The sequence below is a fragment of the Meriones unguiculatus genome, chromosome 2 (assembly GCF_030254825.1).
Source record: "Meriones unguiculatus strain TT.TT164.6M chromosome 2, Bangor_MerUng_6.1, whole genome shotgun sequence".
Classification (NCBI taxonomy): Eukaryota; Metazoa; Chordata; class Mammalia; order Rodentia; family Muridae; genus Meriones; species Meriones unguiculatus.
This window is the reverse complement of record NC_083350.1, coordinates 65,024,552-65,044,185: the sequence shown is the minus strand read 5'-3', so window position 1 is coordinate 65,044,185 and position 19,634 is coordinate 65,024,552.

Genomic DNA, 19,634 nt, shown 5'->3' with positions numbered 1-19,634 from the left:
GGAAGAAAAGAGCAACAGGGACAGAGCAGAGGGACGTGGTAAATGGAAGTTGTGCTGGGTGAGACAAAGAGACATGGTTTTGAGACAACTCTGGGCGGAAAAGACAGAAACAGAAGTATGTGAGGAAGGAGAAAAGATCAGACGCTAAACAAACAAGAGAAACAAAAGACAAACACCAGGATTTTCTTTCACTTCATGAGAGATTAGGAAAGCTGCCTTCTTTTAGTCACAGTTTGCGGTGCTCAAGGGGAGCCCAATTCAGATAACCATGCATACAACCTAATTTTCCTTTTTTTAAATTAACTCCCAAATACCTGGAATTAACAGGTTATGCAATATTTGAAGAATAGAAAAAAAAAGAGGATTCGACTGTTTTTGAACCTAAAATTAGTTTAAAATAACTAGCAGAAAACCATTAGACTGGCAACTCAATCAGAAATTTCTGTGAGGGCCTCCTCATGCTTTATTACCTACAAATAAATACCTTTCTAACAACCTTGACATTCAGATCTACCTGCGCTGTGTTTAAAGTTGAAGTGCTTTGAAAGCCTCAGAGGGCACTAGGTTTTTGTCAATGAAATGAGTTAACCCTGAAAGTACTCAGTTCCAGAAGTTAGCAGCCCAGAGGTAAATGGCATTCAGTGATTGTAGCTAATACAGGAGGAAATACTGAGGGGAAAAGCCTCCCAAAGAAAGAACATTAAGAGACACGTTCCTAGGGGAAGAGATGGCTCTGTGGATAAGAACACGTGCTGTTCTTGCAGAGGTCTGAGGTTCGGATCACAGCACCCACAGTGAGTTACTCACAGCTGCCTGTAACTATAGCTTCACAGATCCAGTATCTTCTGACTTTTGTAGGTACGCATTTGCATCTAATTGCACACAAACACATAGACACACACAATACATACAGGCATACATATACACAGAGATATACACAGACACAGATAGGCATACACAGACGTACACAGCAATTATTTTCTAAATATTGCAAAAGAAATAGTTTGCCTTTGCCTCTTTCTGAAATTTGATTCAAGGCCACACAATACAAACATCCAAATTCTTTCCACACATTCACGGTCAATGTTGAACCTGGAGAATCCTTTCTTCTTATTATTATTATTCATTTTACATCCTGGTCTTAGCCTCCTCCCTCCTCTCCTCCCAGTCCCACCCTCATTCCCTGCTTCCCCTCTTCCCCTTCCCTATTCCTCAGAGAAGGGGAGCCCCTACCCACCCTTCTACCCCAACATATCAAGTCGCATCAGGACTGAGAGCATCCTCTTCCCCTGTGGCCTGGTGAGGTAGCCCTGCCAGGGGACAGTGACTGAAAAGCAGGCCAGAGACTCCATGTCAGAGTTAGCCCCCATTCCCCTTACTAGGGAACTCATATGAGGACCAAGCTGTCCATCCTCTAAATCTGTGTAGGAGGCCTAGGTTCAGTCCATGCATGGTCTTCGGTTGATTGCTTCAGTCTCAACAGGCCCCTCTGGGTCCTGGTTAGTTTGGCTCTGTTGGTCTTCTTGTGAAGCTCCTCATGACCCCTCTGGGTCTAGGTCCTTCTATCCTTCCTCCCAACTCTTCCACAAGACTCCCTGCGCTCCACCCAATGTTTGGTGGTGGGTCTCTGCATCCGTGTCCATCTTCTGCTGGGTGGAGCCACTCAGAGGACAGCTTTGCTTGGCACCTGTCTGCAACCTTACAGAGTATGTAGTTAATTGTGTCAGGTTGGCTTTCTTTCCTGGGGTGAGCGTCAGGTTGGGCCAGTCATTGGTTGGACATTCTGTCAATCTCTGCTTTATTTTTGTCCCTGCACAACTTATAGGCATGATACATTTTGGGTTGAAGATTTCTGTGGGTGGATTGGTCTTCCACTCCCTCCACTAGGTGTCCTGTCTAGTTAGGGAGTGTCCTCTTCAGTCTCCATGCCCCCTGTTGGTAGGATTCTCAGCTAGAGTCACCTTCATGTCCTCCCAGACGCCTGCCCTGTCATAGGTCTCCAACTTGTCACAGAGAAGTTCCTGCCCAAGGTTTCTTTTCTCTTCCCGCTCCCACTCTCCTGGGTCAGGTCTGATATCCACCCTCATTTCTCTCTGTGCTCCCTCTCTTACCCTGTTTCATTTCTTCAGCCATCTCCACTGTCTATTCTGTTTCCACTTCGGAGTGACAATTAAGCATCCTCCCTTGAGTCCTCGTTACTCACCTTCTTGGAATCTGTGAGTTGTAGTATGGTTATCTTGTTTTTTTATGACTAAAATTCACTTATAAGTGAGTACATACCATGTGTATCTTTCTGGGTCTCTCGGCTACCTCACTCAGGATGATCTTTTCTAGTTCCATCTATTTGCTTGCAAATTTCTTGCATTCCTTGTTTTTAATAGCTGAGTAGTATTCTATTGTATAAATGTACCGCAATCCCTTTATTGTGTACTTTATATATAGGAGAATCAGTTAGAGTCACTCTCATATCCTCTCAGGAACCCACCCTGTCATAGGACTCCACTTGTCACAGAGAAGTCCCCGCCCAAGCCCAAGGTTTCTCACCTCTCTGCAAGCCCTCTGCCTTCCTGTCCCCACTCTCCCCAGGTTTGATATCACCCTTATTTCTCTCCATTGAGGGACATCTAAGTTGTTTCCAGATTCTGGCTATTACAAATAAAATGGCTATGAACATAGTTGACTAAGCATCCTTGTTGTGTGGTAGAGCATCTTTTGGGTCTACGCCCAGGAGTGATATAGCTGGGTCTTGAGGTAGAGCTATTCCCAGTTTTCTGAGATAGTGCCAGATTGATTTCTACAGTGGTTTGTACTCCCACCAACATTGGAGGAGAGTTCCCCCTTCTCCACATCCTCACCAGCTTGTGTTAAAATAGATTTAAAGTCCTGTTCCAATCCTTAAATTTCAGGAGCTTTCAGAGTAAGATTCAGTTCTCACGGGCTGTTTGGCTCTTGAGCCTTTAACCATCACTGGACAAATACATGCAATTTGTTAAACACTGCTAGATTTGTAACAGAAATGATAAGAACAATACCAGGATATTTAAGCAGAAATTCTACTTCTCTTTTACTTCTGTTCTTATTATAAACATGATATTGAGAGAGGGGGGTACTCCAAGGCAGAAAGAACTACGGTGTCAGAAATTTCTCCTCACTGAAGAACATATCCCAATATTTCTGGGCAAAACATCCCTAGGGATGTTTCTTCTCATATGGAAAAATTACTCCTCCCACCCTTCTAAAAAAGCTTCATCCAAAACCATCAGAATCACCATAGGTCAGAGCATGCATCCATGTTGGCACAATAGGGCCTGTTTTTAAAGAGGATTTCTGAGCCTAACGAAGACAGCTTGAGTGATTGCAGAAACGTGCTTCAGACTAGTGAAACATGATGAAATACCAACTCCTAAGAAAAACCAAAATCATTCTCTGCTCACAGACAATTATGCATTTATGTGAAGAGAAAGGACATGAAACATGAAAGTCTGGGAATGAGTGTCAAATGGACAAGCATTTGGATGTTCAATTGCTGCAAAGCTGTATTCCTAGCATCAGGCCCCAGACCTGTATCATTCAGACTTAAGTCCTTCTCCTAACTTGATCATTGATTTAACTCATCTTTAATATTTTCAGGTGAATTTCAGAGGGAATTCCTGTGTGTAGAATACAAAGTACTCTTTTTCTTATTCAGTCTCGAAAGTACAGATTGCCTTGGATCGTGGACATCAATCATAGTATTTGACATGGTATTGGCCAAATTCTTCTCTGGTTACCTAAGATACTTGCTTCTGAAACTTTTCTTGCAAAATAATGGAAGGATAGGTACTGATGTTTATCCTGATGTGTTTAAGTTCTTCATATATTATCCCAGTTATAAAATCGATCAAAAGCCAAGCGATACAAACAATTATTGCAGTCCAAATATATATATATACACACACACACAACAAGTCCTCCTCATACAACAATGGTGGACTACACAACAATTACGATATTCAGCCACATGTATTCTGTATTCCTGGGGCTGAGACTCCACAATGAGCATCAAATTCAAACTGCTTCCACCCTGAAAACATGAAATAGGTCTTAGTATGGATATTTACATAACAGAAAAAAAATCTTATAAAGCAGGATTTCTAGTTTTCTTGAGTGCCAATTTCATTTCAGACCCACACCAATAGAATATGTCATGCTTCTAGCCAATCAGCAAGTGTCTATCTAGACGAATTGGCATAAGTTACACTTTCTTTATGCCCCAAAGGATGTGTGATCTGTTATGAAAGCACTTAAAATCTCCAGTTAATGTGCTTTTGAGACTGATCCTCATAGAAAGCCTCCAAAAATGTATAAAAGATTTCCAGTGAAACATGGATATTTTGTAAAGTAGTGGTGTAATATTGAGCTTAAGGAGACTAATGTCAAATGCTTGTGATTTGCAAGTAATAACATTCCCAGACCATGTAATAAATGGTATTTACAGGCTAAATGGCTCAGCAAAAGCCAGTTGTAAGATTCCCTTTTCCTACCAACTAAACCCTCTTCAGAGCCTTTGTATTTTCAATTAAAAAAGAAAAACAACAACAACAATGGCAAAAAATCTTCTCTTTCTTTACCACAAGATTGTGTCAAAGACATCAAAGGGGGAAGAAAATAACTGTGCAAACTTTAACTAATACATATGTGTTTGGAATGCCTGGCATTTCTCAGAAGTAGGAGCAGCAGCTCTGTACTTCCTCTCACCTCTGAGTTACATTTAAGAATAATTCATCTATCGCTGGAGGGAAAGAATACAGGATTTTGTTTCTCTGCTTTTGGAATCTCTGTCCTCATCCATCATGACATTTCCATAAAGGTATCACATACTATTTCTATATCATTTAAAGACATAAGTGGAATCATTTCTGAGTTTAATACAAATGGATAAAATAAACTTAACAGTTTACTATTCAAGGATATAAGACAGAGAGGAGTGTGATTAATGACAAAAGTTTACATTTTTACTTGAAGAATTTCAAAATGCATTGCAAATGATGAAATTACCTACTCTTTACAGTATTTACTAAGTTCACTTACTTCCCACTGGCCTCAATTAATAAACTAGGTAGACCACTTACTAACTTCATAGGGCACTTGATGAAATTAACTCTAAAATGTCTTGTTAAAGGTAATTTAGCCAAGACAAAGCTCAATATTCTATTCATTAACAGCTATTTATTCAAACGGGCTGTGGTAGGCTTTCCTGCTGACTAACCCAGAATGCACAGCAGAAACACAAATCAAAGTAATAAAGCAACCAGGGGATGAGGCAAACAAATTTACTTCTCAAAACCTAAACCACCTGCCATTTAGCATAGATTCCAGGTGTGGACATGACTTTTGCAATCAAAGGCCTGTTTGTTCAATTTACCAAGGACAGGATCGCCTGAAGCCCAAGGCTCTTCAGACCTATGTCATGTGGAAATGCAATTCAAATAATGAAAGTTTGTGTTTTGTTTAAAATGACCACAAGTGACCTGGGGCACAGTCAGCAGAGGTGAGCTGCACGGTGCCCTCTGAGTCCCATAACCTGAAATTCTGAGGAGTCCTGCAGCGCCCCAGGAACATTCAGGCTACCCACCCCTCACCGCCACACCGTTTACCTGGGGCGCAGTCAGCAGAAGTGAGCTTCATGCTGTCCTCCAAGCCCCATAACCCAAATTCCCTAACAGACATAAAGAGCTCCAGGAACATCCAGCTCCATTGTCTGGTCACCACAACCAAGTTTGCTGCACCAGGAACATCAGGGGACAACTACATGGCTGAAGGCCAGCCTAAGAACACAATCAATGTGGTTAAACCGGTGAAGGAAATAAATAAAACTATACAAGACCCGAAAATGGAAGTAGAAGCAATAAAGAAAACACAAACTGAGAGAATCCTGGAGATGGAAAACCTAGGGAAAAGAACAGGAACAACAGATACAAGCATCATCATACAAGAAATGGAAGAGAGAATATCATGGGTAGAAGATATGATAGAAGAAATAAATGCATCCATCAAAGAAAGTATTAAATCAAAAAATTACTAGCACAAAATATCCAGAAAATCTAAGCGCTAATATCAATACTCCTCAAATATTTCCACAAGATGGAAACAGAGGGAACATTGCCAAACTCATTGTATGAATCCACAGTCACCCTGATACCTAAACCACACAAGCCTCAACAAAGAAACAGAATTTCAGGCCAATCTCTCTTGTGAACATTAATGCAAAAATACTAGCAAACTGAATCCAAGAACACATCAAAAACATCATCCACCATGATCATGTTGGCTTCATCCCATGGATGCAGGGAAGGTTCAATATATGAAAATCCATTATTATAATCCATCATATAAACAAAAGGAGAAAAAAAGATATGATCATCTCATTAAATGCTGAAAATTCTGACAAAATATATCATTCCTTCATGTTAAAAGTTCTGGAGAGATCAAGGAAACAAGGCACATATCTAAATGCAATAAAAGCCATATACAGCACGTCAATAGCCAACATTAAATTAGATGGAGAGAAACTTGAAGCAATTCTACTAAAATCAGAGAAAAAGACAAGGCTGCCTACTCTCTCCATGCCTATTCAATATAGTACTTTAAGTTCTAATTAGAGCAATAAGACAAATAAATGATATGACATCAAGGAACTACAAATTGGAAAGAAAAAAGTCAAAGTATTGCATTTGCAGATGAGATGATAGTAACAAAAGTGACCCCAAAAATTCTACCAGAGAATGCATACGGCTGATATACACCATCAACAAAATGGCTGGATACAAAATAAATTCAACAAATCAGCAGCCCTCCTTCATACAAGTGATAAATGGGCTGAGACTGAAATTAGGGAAACAGCACCCTTCACAATAGGCATAAATAATATAAAATATACTTTGGTGTGACTCTAACCAAGCAAGTGAAAGACCTGTGTGACAAAAATTTCAAGTCTTTGAAGAAAGAAATTGAAGAAAGAAATTGAAGAAAGTAACAAAAATGGAAAGATTTCCCATGTTCATGGATCAGTAGGATGGACATAGTAAAAATGGCCATCTTAACAAAAGTAATCTACAGATTCAGTGCAATTCCCATCAAAATTCCTACAAAATTCTTTACAAACCTCAAAAGAGCAATCTTCAACTTCATATGGAAAAATTAAAATTCCAGAATAGCGAAAACAGTCCTGTACAGTAGAGAAGTTGAAGGAGGGAGTTTCAAGCAGGATATATAATGAATAAATTGTGAAAAAAATAAAAAAATTTTAAAACAGATAATGATGATACAAATATATGTTGACACTTTTCAGCAACCAAATTACAGGTACTTCATTAATTAATCACGCATCTTTTAATTGTTTTTAGTGCTTTTTCCTATTGTGGTCTTTGCTTTCTTACATTGCAGATCTTCTTTTAGAAATGAGAATAGGGGGGATTCGTCAAGATGGTGGCGCTGGGACGACTCTCTTTCTGACCAGCAGCACAGCAGGATCGGCACAGTGACCAGCAGTCAGAAATCACAGCCCTAAAACACAATGATTGTGTTTCCCAGGTGAGAGGATACCCCATGGTGGGGGATTGAGTCAGCTTTAACTCACCCAGCTAAACAGTAGAAGAGGTCCCAGTTCTGCCAGGTGCTTGGTCGCCAGCCCAGAGCCACATGCCAGCGTGCTCTGATCACTGTCCCAGACTGAAATGTGGGCACCACAATATCAGAGACTAAGATTTTCAGTCTCAGTCAAGAGATAACCCCACGGTGCAGGAAATGATTGAGACAGACCTTAGGTCACCCAGACATTACCTGGAAAAGACTTGGGTTTCTGCGGATGCCCAGGAGCCAGCCCAGAGCCAGAGCAGGGGACCCAGGCGCACACACAGAGTCCTGCCTGCACGCCTGACTTGCTGCCCCAGAGAGAACTCTGGGCCCCAGGGCACCAGAGACTGAGTTTTTCTGTTGGGTGCAAACCCACAGGGAGGAGAATGGCTGGTCTGATCTCAGAACACTTAGCCAATACCACCACTGCAAAAAGGTCTTGGGAAAAATTACCCAGTTTCAGCAGACGCCCAAGCACCCAATCCCCAGAAATACAGAGCCACGTAAGTCTGTGCCTGCGGGTTCTACTCGCCATCACAGACAGAAAGGCTGTTCCCAAAGAAAAGACTGCATGTCCCTGTCAGGAGGAAACCCCACAGCGGAGGGAATCAACAGGTCCAACGCTCAGGACACCAATCTCCAAGACTTTCTGGATTCATGCAGACTCTAGGCTCTAGCCTTCTACTACAGGCATGAGCTCTGTGCTCACCTGCCATTATTGAGTACCACTAGGGCACTGGGCACACAGCTGCATCCTCAGACCTACAAAAGCCAGAGAGCCATTACAGCAACCCTCAAATACTGCTCCAAGGATCAACCAGTTATCCCTAAACTCATAAAACTATGAGAATCCCAGGTTCTTCAAGAGGGCTAACCCAACAATAACACCTTAACAGCAACAGCTGCTGCTCACTAAATTCAGAGCAAGAAACCCAGCAGCAGGGCAGCCATCACCAGGACCTCTCCTGATAAAAGGAGAGCCTTCCTGAACACCAGAGTTACCACACAGGTCCATACACCTGAAGTGAACTTTGACAATTCTTGAGAAACACCACCATTCAGTTGACCATACCCAAAAAGCAGAGGAGAACTTCAGAACTCCGCCAAGTGGATTCTCCCCACCCCAGGACCCAGCAGGCACCAGAAATTAACAGCCAACACCTGAGACAGAGAGATGGATAAAGGCCAGCGAAAAAGCAGAACCAACAAAAGGCAAAGGAAAATGGTATCCTCAGAACGCAGTTTTCCAGGGGTCAGTAGCCCTGGACACCCTAACATAAGTGAAATTCAAGAAGATGACCTTACATCTATGCTTATGAAGAGGTTAATGGAGGAAGCACATAAAATATGTAAAGAATTAGGGGAAGATAAAATGAAACAGATTATGGTCATCCTTAAAGAAATACAGGAAGATGCAGCCAAACAGTTTGTGGTGTTCAGAGAGGAAATTATTAAATCACTGAAAGAAATAAAAGAAACAGAGGAATGTTCAAACAAACAGCTGAAGGAATTGAAGAAAAAACAGGAAAATACAGAGAGGTGAAGGAAATCAACAAAACTGTTCAAGATCTGAAAATAGAATTGGAAAAATTAAAGAAAACACAAATGGAGGAAATCATGGACAGGGAGAACCTAAGAAAGAAAACAGGAACTACAGAGGTAAGCATAACCAACAGACTACAAGAGATGGAAGAAAGAATCACAGGTGTGGAAGATACAATGGAAGAAATCGATGTATCCATAAAAGAAAATAATAAATCTAAAATATTCCTCACACAAACCATCCAAGAACTCCAAGACAACATGAAAAGACAAAACCTAAGAATAATAGGAATAGAGGAAAAAGAAGATTTCCTCCTCTAAGGCCCAGAAAATATTTTCAACAAAATCATTGAAGAAAATTTCCCCAACATAAAGGGGAGGCCTATAAGAATACAAGAGACCTACAGAACACCTAATAAATTAGACCAGAAAAGAATATCCTCCCGTCACATAATAATCAAAACAGTAAGTATACAAAACAAATAAAAAATACTAAAAGCTGCAAGGAAAAAAGGCCAAGTAACATATAATGGCAAACCCATCAGAATCACACCTGACTTCTCAACAGAAACTATGAAAGCCAGAAGAGCCTGGACAGATATCATGCAGACCCTAAGAGAACACAGATGTCAGCCTAGGCTACTGTACCCAACAAAACTCTCAGTACTCATAGACGGAGAAAACAGGATATTCAGCAACAAAAATTTCAACAATATCTACACACAAATCCAGCATTAAAGAAGATACTAGAAGGAAAAATACAACCCAATAAAATTAACTACTTTCAAGAAAACACAGGAAATAAATAACTTCACTACAGCAAAACAAAAACTAGCCAAACACACTAACATAGCCAACATCAGTACCAAAGGATCTAACAGCCACTGGTCATTAATCTCCCTCAACATCAATGGAGTCAATTCTCCAAAAAAAAGGCACAGACTAACAGAATGGATGTGGACAGAAGACCCAGAAATCTGTTGCATACAAGAAACACACCTAAGTCACAAAGATAGACATTACCTGAGGGTAAAAGGTTGGAAGACGACTTTCTAAGCAAATGGACCCAAGAAGCAAGCAGGAGTAGCCATTCTAATTTCTAATAAAATAGACTTTCAACCCAAATTAATCAAAAAAGATAGAGAAGGACACTTCATACTCATCAAGGGAAAAATCCACCAGGAAGACATCACAATCCTGAATATCTATGCCCCAAATTCAAGGGCACCCACATTTGTAACAGAAACTTTAATAAAACTTAAACCACACATAGACCCCCCACATTAATAGTGGGAGACTTCAACACCCCACTCTCAACAAAGGACCGGTCAACAAAACAGAAATTAAACAAAGAAACAATAACTCTGACAGAGGTCATGAATCAAATGGACCTAACAGACATCTACAGAACCTTCACCCAAACACAAAAGAATTTACCTTCTTCTCAGCACCTCATGGAACCTGCTCCAAAATAGACCATATAGTTGGTCACAAAGCAAGACTCAACAGATGCAAGAAGATTGAAATAATACCTTGTATCCTATCTGATCACCATGGAATAAAGCTAGACCTCAACAACAACAGAAATAGCAAAAGGCCTACACACACATGGAAACCGAACAACTTGCTACTAAATGACAGCTGGGTCAGAGAAGAAATAAAGAAAGAAATTAAAGTCTTCATAGAATTCAATGAAAATGAAGGAACAACATAACCAAACTTATGAGACACAATGAAAGCAGTGCTAAGAGGAAAGTTCATAGCACTAAGTGCTTTCAAGAAGAAATTCGAAACAGCTCATGCAAACAACTTAAAGGCTCACTTAAAAGCCCTAGAAAGAAAAGAAGCAGACACACCATGAAGGAGTAGACGGCTGGAAATAATCAAACTCAGGGCTGAAATCAATCAATTAGAAAGAAATAAAACAATTCAAAGAATCAATGAAATGAAGAGCTGGTTCTTTGAGAAAATCAACAAGATAGACAAACCCGTAGCCAAACTGACTAAAAGGCAGAGACAAACTATCCAAATCAATAAAATCAGAAACGAAAAGGGTGACATAACCACAGACACTGAAGAAATCCAAACAATAATTAGGTCTTACTTCCAAAGTCTATATGCCACAAAATTTGAAAATCTAAACGAAATAGATAATTTTCTTGACTGATTCTACATGCCAAAGCTGAATCAAGACCAGGTAAACAATTAAATAGCCTTATATCCCCTAAGGAAAGAAAAGCTGTCATCAAAATCTACCATGCAAAAAAAGCCCAGGGCCAGATGGTTTCAGCGCAGAATTCTACCAGACCTTCAAAGAAGAGCTAACTCCAATACTCTTCAAACTATTCCACACAATAGAAACAGAAGGAACACTACCAAATTCATTCTATGAAGCCACAGTCACCTTGGTACCTAAACCTCACAAAGACCCAACAAAGAAAGAGAGTTTCATGTCAATCTCCCTGATGAACACTGATGTAAAAATATTCAACAAAATACTTGCAAACCGAATCCAATAACACATCAAAGATATAATCCACCATGACCAAGTAGGCTTCATCCCAGGCATGCAGGGGTGGTTCAATATACAGAAATCCATCAATGTGATCCACCAGATAAACAAACTGAAGGAGAAAAACACATGATCATTTCCTTAGATGCTGAAAAGGCATTTGACAAAATCCAACATCCATTCATGTTTAAAGTATTGGAGAGATCAGGGATACATGAAGCATACCTGAACATAGGAAAGGCAATATACAGCAAGCCTATAGCCAATATCAAACTCAATGGAGAGAAACTGAAATCATTCCCACTGAAATCAGGGACAAGGCAAGGCTGCCCACTCTCTCCATATCTCTTCAACATTGTTCTTGAAGTCCTTCCTAGAGCAATAAGACAATTGAAGGAGATCAAGGGGATACAAATTGGAAAGGAAGAAGTCAAAGCATCACTATTTGCAGATGATATGATAGTATACCTGAGTGATCCCAAAAATTCTACCAGAGAACTCCTACAACTGATTACCACCTTCAGCAAAGTGGCTGAATACAAAATTAACTCAAAAAATCAGTAGCCCTCCTGTATACAAAAGACAAAAGGGCCGAGAAAAAAATTAGGAAAACAATAACCTCACAGTATCCACAAAGGACATAGAGTACCTTGGTGTGAACCTAACCAAGCAAGTCAAAGACTTATATGAAAAAAAAAAAATTCCAGTCTCTAAAGAAAGAATTGGAAGAAGATTTCAGAAGATGGAAAGATCTCCCATGCTCATGGTTTGGCAGGATTAATATAATAAAAATGGTCATCTTACCAAAAGCAATCCACAGATTCAATGCAATTCCCATCAAATTGCCAACACAATTCTTTACAGACCTGGAAAGAAAAATTCTTGCCTTCATATGGAAAAACAAGAAACCGAGAATTGCTAAAACAATCCTCTACAATAAAAGACCTTCTGGAGGTATCTCCATCCCTGATCTCAAGCTGTACTGTAGAGCAACAATACTAAAAACTGCATGGTACTTGCATAGAAACAGAATGGTGGATAGATGGAATCAATAGAAGACCATGACATAAATACACACACTTATGGACACCTGATTTTTGACAAAGATGCCAAAATGATTCAATGGAAAAAGGATAGCATCTTCAACAAATGGTGCTGGTCTAACTGGATGTCTACATGTAGAAAATACAAATAGAACCATACTTATCACCCTGCTCAAAACTAAAGTCCAAGTGGATCAAAGACCCCAACATAAAACCAGACACACTAAACTGCTTAGAAGAAAGAATGGGGAAGAGCATTGAACTCATTGGCACAGGAAACAACTTCCTGAACAGAACACCAACAGCACAGGCACTAAGAGCAACAATAAATAAATGGGACCTCATGAAACTTAAAACCTTCTGTAAAGGAAAGGACACTGTCGTCAAAATACAATGACAGCCTACAGACTGGGAAAGGATCTTCACCTACCCTATATCTGACAGAGGGATAATATCCAGTATATATAAAGAACTAAAGAAGTTAAACAGCAAAAAATCAAGTAATCCAATTAAAAAATGGAGTACAGAGCTAAACAGAAAATTCTCAGTAGAGGAATATTGAATGGCAGAGAAGCACTTAAAGAAATGCTGAACCTCATTATCCATCAGGGAAATTCAAATCAAAACGACACTAAGATTTCACCTTACAACCATAAGAATGGCTAAGATCAATAACTCAAGAGACAACACATGCTGGAGAGGTTGTGGAGAAAGGGGAACCCTTCTCCACTGCTGGTGGGAATGCAATCTCATACAACCACTCTGGAAAGCAATCTGGTGCTTTCTCAGACAACTAGGAATAGTGTTTCCTCAAGATCCAGCTATACCTCTCCTAGGCATATACCCAAAAGTACACAATAAGGACATTTGCTCAACCATGTTTGTAGCAGTCTTATATATAATAATAAGAAGCTGGAAACAGCCCAGATGCCCCTCAGTGGAGGAATGGATGCACAAATTGTGGTATATCTACACAATGAAAGATTACTCAACAATAAAAAAAACAAGGAAATCATGAAATTTGCAGGTAAATGGTGGGATCTGGAAAAGATCATCCCGAGTGAGCTATCCCAGAAGCAGAAAGATGCACACGGTATATACTCACTCATATAGACATATAATATAGGATAAACCTACTAAAATCTGTACACCTAAAGAAACTAATTAAGAGGGAAGACTCTTGCTAAAATATTCAGTTCCTATTCAGAAAGGCAAAGAGGACGGACATCAGAAGAAGGAGAAAAGAGGGAACAAGTCAAGAGCCTGACACAGAGGACCTCTGAAAAATCTCTGCCCTGCAGACTATCAATGCAGATGCTGAGACTTATGGGCAACCTTTAGGCAGAGTGCAGGGAATCTTATGAAAGAAGTGGGAAAAAGTAAGATCTGGAGAGGACAGGAACTCCACAAGGCGAACAACAGAACCAAAAACTCTGAGCATAGGGTTCTTTCCTGAGACTAATACTCCAACCAAGGTCTATGCATGGAGATAACCTAAGACCCCTGCACAGGTATAGCCTATGGCAGTTCAGTATCCAAGTGGGTTCCATTGTAATAGGAACAAAGACTGTCTCTGACATGAACTGATTGGCCTGCTCTTTAATTACCTCCCCCTGAGGGGGAAGCAGCATTACCAGGCCACAGAAGAAGACACTTCAGCCACTCCTGATGAGACCTAATTGACTAGGATCAGAAGGAAGGAAGAAGACCTCCCCTATCAGTGGACTTGGGGAGGAGCATGCATGCAGATGGTGGAGGAAGGGAGGGATTGGGACGGGAGGAGGGAGGGAACCACAGGGGGGGATACAATGTGAAGAAAGTGTAATTAATAAATAATTAAAAATAATAATAATAAAGAAAAAATTAAAAAATAAATAAAAAATTAAAAAAGAAATGAGAATAGAATAAAATAAATAAGTACAATAAAAATCAAATTGCAAACAAACAAAAAACAACTTCTAGAAGTATTAACCCGATTCAAACTGTACTACAGAGCAATAAACATAAAACCGGACAAATTTATCAGTGGAATCGAATAAAAAACCCGGAAACAAACCCACACAACTATGAACATTTGATTTTTGACAAAGAAGGAAAATGCAACAATGAAAAAAAAATCATCTTCAACAAGTGGTGCTGGTCTAACTGGATGTCTGCATGTAGATGAATGCAAGTAGATCCATATTTGTCACCCTACACAAAACTCAAGTCCAAGTGTAGTAAGGACCTCAACATAAAACCAAATTCACTAAATCTAATAAAAGAGAAAGTGGGAAATAGTTTTGAATTCATTGTAGAGAAGACAACATCCTGAGGAGAACACCAATAGCTCAGACTCTTAAGATCAACAATTAATAAACTGAATGTAACTGAAAAATTCAAAATGTAACTGAAAAGCTTCTACAAGGCAAAGAACACTCTCAATAGGACAAAACAACAGCCTACAGAGTGGAAAAAGTTTTACACCAATCCTCTATCTGACAGAGGTCTCATGTTCAAATATATAAAGAATTCAAGAAATTAAACACCAACAAACTAAATAACTAAATAACAGAGCTAAATAGAGTTCTCAACAGAGGAAACTCTTATGGTTCAGAAAAACTTAAATGTTCAACATTCTTGGTCATTAGGGAAATGCAAATCAAAGCAACTCTGAGTTATCATCTTACACGGTCACCATAGCTAAGATGAAAAACTCAAGTGAGGGCAATTTGGAAATGACCTCCATCAGATTTGCTTGTGGGTGAGTCTGTGGGACATTGTCTTTATTGATGACTTTAGAAAGGCCACTGAGTAGCAGGGTCATCCCAGGGATGTTGTCTTGGATGGTGTAAGAAAACCATCTGAACATGAGCAGGAGAGCAAATCAGTATTCCTCCTTGATCTCTGCTTAAGTTTCTGTCTCCAGGTTCCAGCTTGAGTTCCTGCCCTGGCTTCCCTTGTTGGTGGACTTTCAGGATACACGTAAGAAGTCAGATTCTCTAACCTGCAGATGTAATAAACCTTTTCCTCCACAGTGAATTTAGTCAGTGTTTTATCACAGCAATCAAAAGAAAACCAGGGCAAGTACTCTGGCTCACTGAATTATTTCCTCAGCTTCACACTATTTGTTCCAAATATATGAAAAACTTCAAAGGACGTCAGTGTGCCTGTCTGGAATTAAACATGTTTCTATAACTCTTTCTTCTGGATCTTTACTTGCCAAAACTCTGTCTTTCCATGGAATCATCTTTTTTTCTTCTTATTTATTTATTTATTTATTTATTTATTTATTTATTTATTTATATATTACAATTTATTCACTTTGTATCCCGGCGGTATCCCCCTTCCCTCCCAATCCCACCCTCCCTCCATCTTCTACTTCATTACCCCTCCCCAGGTCCGCTGATAGGGGAGGTCCTCCTCCCCTTCCATCTGATCCTAGCCTATCAGGTCTCATCAGGACTGGCTGCAGTGTCTTCCTCTGTGGCCTGGCAAGGCTGCTCCCCACTCAGGGGGAGGTGATTAAAAAGCCAGTTACTGAGTTCATGTAAGAGACAGTCCCTGTCCTTACTAGGAAGCCCACTTAGAGATTGAGCTCCCATGGGCGACATCTTTGCAATTTTATTTTCCCTTCCATTTATTTCTTTATTTAATCACTTTACAACCTGATCCCATTTCCCTTCCTTCTCTGCTCCCAGCCCCATCCTCATGCTCCTTTTTCCTATCCTTCCCCATTCCCCCATGGATACCAACCAAGCCTGAAATCTCAACTCACAACACAACTAAGTGTATACTTTCCCATGTGGCCAGACAAGGCAGCCCAGCTAGGGAAAGGAGATCCAAAGACAGGCAAATGAGTCAGAGACAGCCCCTAATTCCATCGTTAGGAGACCTACTTGATGACCAAGCTGCACACCTGCTGCATGTGTGCAGGGGGTCTAGGTCCAACCCATATATGCTCCTTGGTTGTTGGTTCAGTCTCTGTGAGCCCCATGGGTCTCGCTTAGTTTACTCTATCGGTCTTCTTATTGTGTACTTGACCCCTCCAGCTCCTTCAGTCCTTCTTTCTACTCTTCCAGAAAACTCCTGCGCTCAGCCTATTGTTTGGCTGTGGGTCTCCGCATCTTTCTCCATCAGCGTCCGGATGAAGCTTCTCAGAAGACAGTTATGCTAGGGTCCTGTCTGCAAGCTTAGCAAAGTACCATTAATAATGTCAGTGGTTGGTTCTCTCTCATGAGGTTGGCTTCAAGTTGGGACAGTCATTGGTTTGCTGTTACCTCAATTTTTGCTCCATCTTAATATCTGCACTTGTTGTAGGCAAGACAAATTTTGGGTAGAAGGTTTTATGGGTAGGTTGGCATTCCTCTTCCTCCACTGAAAGTCCCACCTGGCTGCAGGAGGTGGCAACTTCAGGCTCCATATCCCCCACTGCTAGGAGTCTCAGCTGGGGTCATCCCCATTGACTCTCAGGAGTCTCTCCTGTCCCAAGATGTCCTCTCACCGATTTCTGTCCTCTCCTGGTCCTATCCCCATACCTGATCCTCACCCTCCCATTACCCCTTTCCCTCTCTCCATCTACTGCAGATGTCTATTTTATTTCCTCTTCTGAGTGAGATTCAAGCCTCCTCCCTTGAGCCCTCCCTGGCTTTTTTGGCTGGGTGGATTGTAGCAAGGTTTTCCTGTACTGTATGGCTAATATCCACTTATTAGTTAGTATACAATATGCTTGTCTTTTTGAGTCTAGTTTACCTAGCTTGAGTTGATATTTTCTAGTTACTTCCGTTTGCCTGAAAATTACATGACTTCTTTGTTGTTAATAGCTGAGTAGAATTCCATGTGTAAATGTACCACAATTTCTGCATCCATTCTTTGGTTGAGGGACATCAACTGTTTCCAGTTTCTGGCTATTATGAGTAATGCTGCCATGAACATGTTTGAGCAAGTGTCCTGGCAGTGTGGTGAAGCATCTTTTGAGTATATGCCCAGGAGTCATATACTTGGATCTTGAGGTATAACTATTCCCAGTTTTCAGCATAACACTCAGATTGATTTCCACAGTGATTGTAAAACTTTGCACTCCCAACAGCAATGGAGGACTGTTCCCCTTGCTCTGCAGCCTTTCTTTCCAGGTGTCTCTCATTTGTTTTAAGTTGATAAAAATATACTATAAGGATGTAATATCTATAACTACAGAAAAAGCCAGGTGTAGGCATACACTTATAACCTCAGAGCTGTGAGAAGCAAAAATAGGACAATTTCCGGGGCTTGCTGCCTGCTATCCCAGCTCTGGGTTTAATGAGAGACCTTGTACCAAAGAATAAGGAGAGTGATGGAGAATGACAACCAACACCATTGGCCAACATCTGCGCGTGTGCACATTTGGCAACACCCAACCCCACATATGTGCACACACATCATTCACACCTGCACCACATTCTCACACATAGATGTGAACACTCAAAGAAGATTTAGCTGAGCAGCACGCTATATGTTTTTCTTGTCATTTGTCTTTATATATTCAATCTTTCTTGTTTTCTTAATAAAAAGGTTTACTAGTGTATTAGGGTTCTCCAGAATAACAGAACACACACACACACACACACACACACACACACACACACACACACACACATATATATATATTGCATGTAATCCTCAAGGAGTAAGTCTAATGCCAGTGAGCAAGGCTTCCTTCTTCCATGTCCTTATATAAGCTTCCAGCAAATGGTATGGCTCAGAATTAAGGTGTGCCTTCAAAGATCCAGATTAGAAGTGGATCATCCCACTTCAATTAGGAAAAATTCCCTCACAGATGTGATCCCCTGTTCTTTGTTCTTAGTTCATTTCAGATGCCATCAAGTTGACAAGCATGAACAGCCATCGGAACTAATCTTTACAAATACCATAGAATTTATCAACTTTTAAAATAATACGTGTGGCTATCGCCTCCAAATTAGAACCCTCTTCACCTGGGTTGCCTAGGATCATACAATTTTTCTTTCACTACTTGCATATAACATTAATATGTAGGTCAATGGTTCTTGTGGAAGAAATCTTTTCTTATATATGGTGTGAGGCATAGACAATTATCTTTTCCAACATAGATAGACAATTTCCTCACCATTATCTATTAAAAAGTCAACTTTTGCCACAGAGATTTTTTATACAACTGTATCATTTACCTAATTTTCACATGGTTTCTCTTTGTAATTTTTATTTTGTTTGTGTGTATAAGAACTATCCTGCTGTTGTTACGGGACCTATCTTATTTATTTTATTGTTTTACACTATTTCTTTTTTCTTACCATCTTGCTAGCTATTCTTTTATTTTCTCTTTAAATGATATATTTTTAATATTCTTTGAAAACTTAGCACAAATATAAATTGTTATAGGATTATATGATCTCTAACTCTTCCTTTCCAACTGTCCCTAGGATCCTTCACACCTCTCTCACATTTTCATACCTTTTTGATCTTTAGCTATTCTTCATACTTTGATACATGTCCCTCTTCCAACTTTATGTCTTTTTACAATAACCCAGTAAATCCAGTTAGTGCTAAGGAACTGGATGGAATGCAACCCACTGGGCATTGACAACTTATCAGTGACTATGCACCCCAAAATATGACTTTCTCTCCCCCAGCAGCTATAAACTGCCAGCCTTTCTTCACCTAGATGTGACTATGGGATCCCCTTCCCAAGGCATGCTGGAATCTTTAACTGACTTGATCTTGTGCAACAACCATCTAATGCCCAGTAACAGCATTTCACAGCATTCACCCCATCCTTTGGCTCTTAACAGTCTTTTCTCTGGGCCCTGAGGGATAGGCAGATTGACACGGATGTATTGCCCTTTGCTGAGCATTCACAGCCACCTAGTCTCAACACGTGAAGTAGTTATGAGTCTTGGAATAAGCTGATACTGAAATAGTAAGAGCTG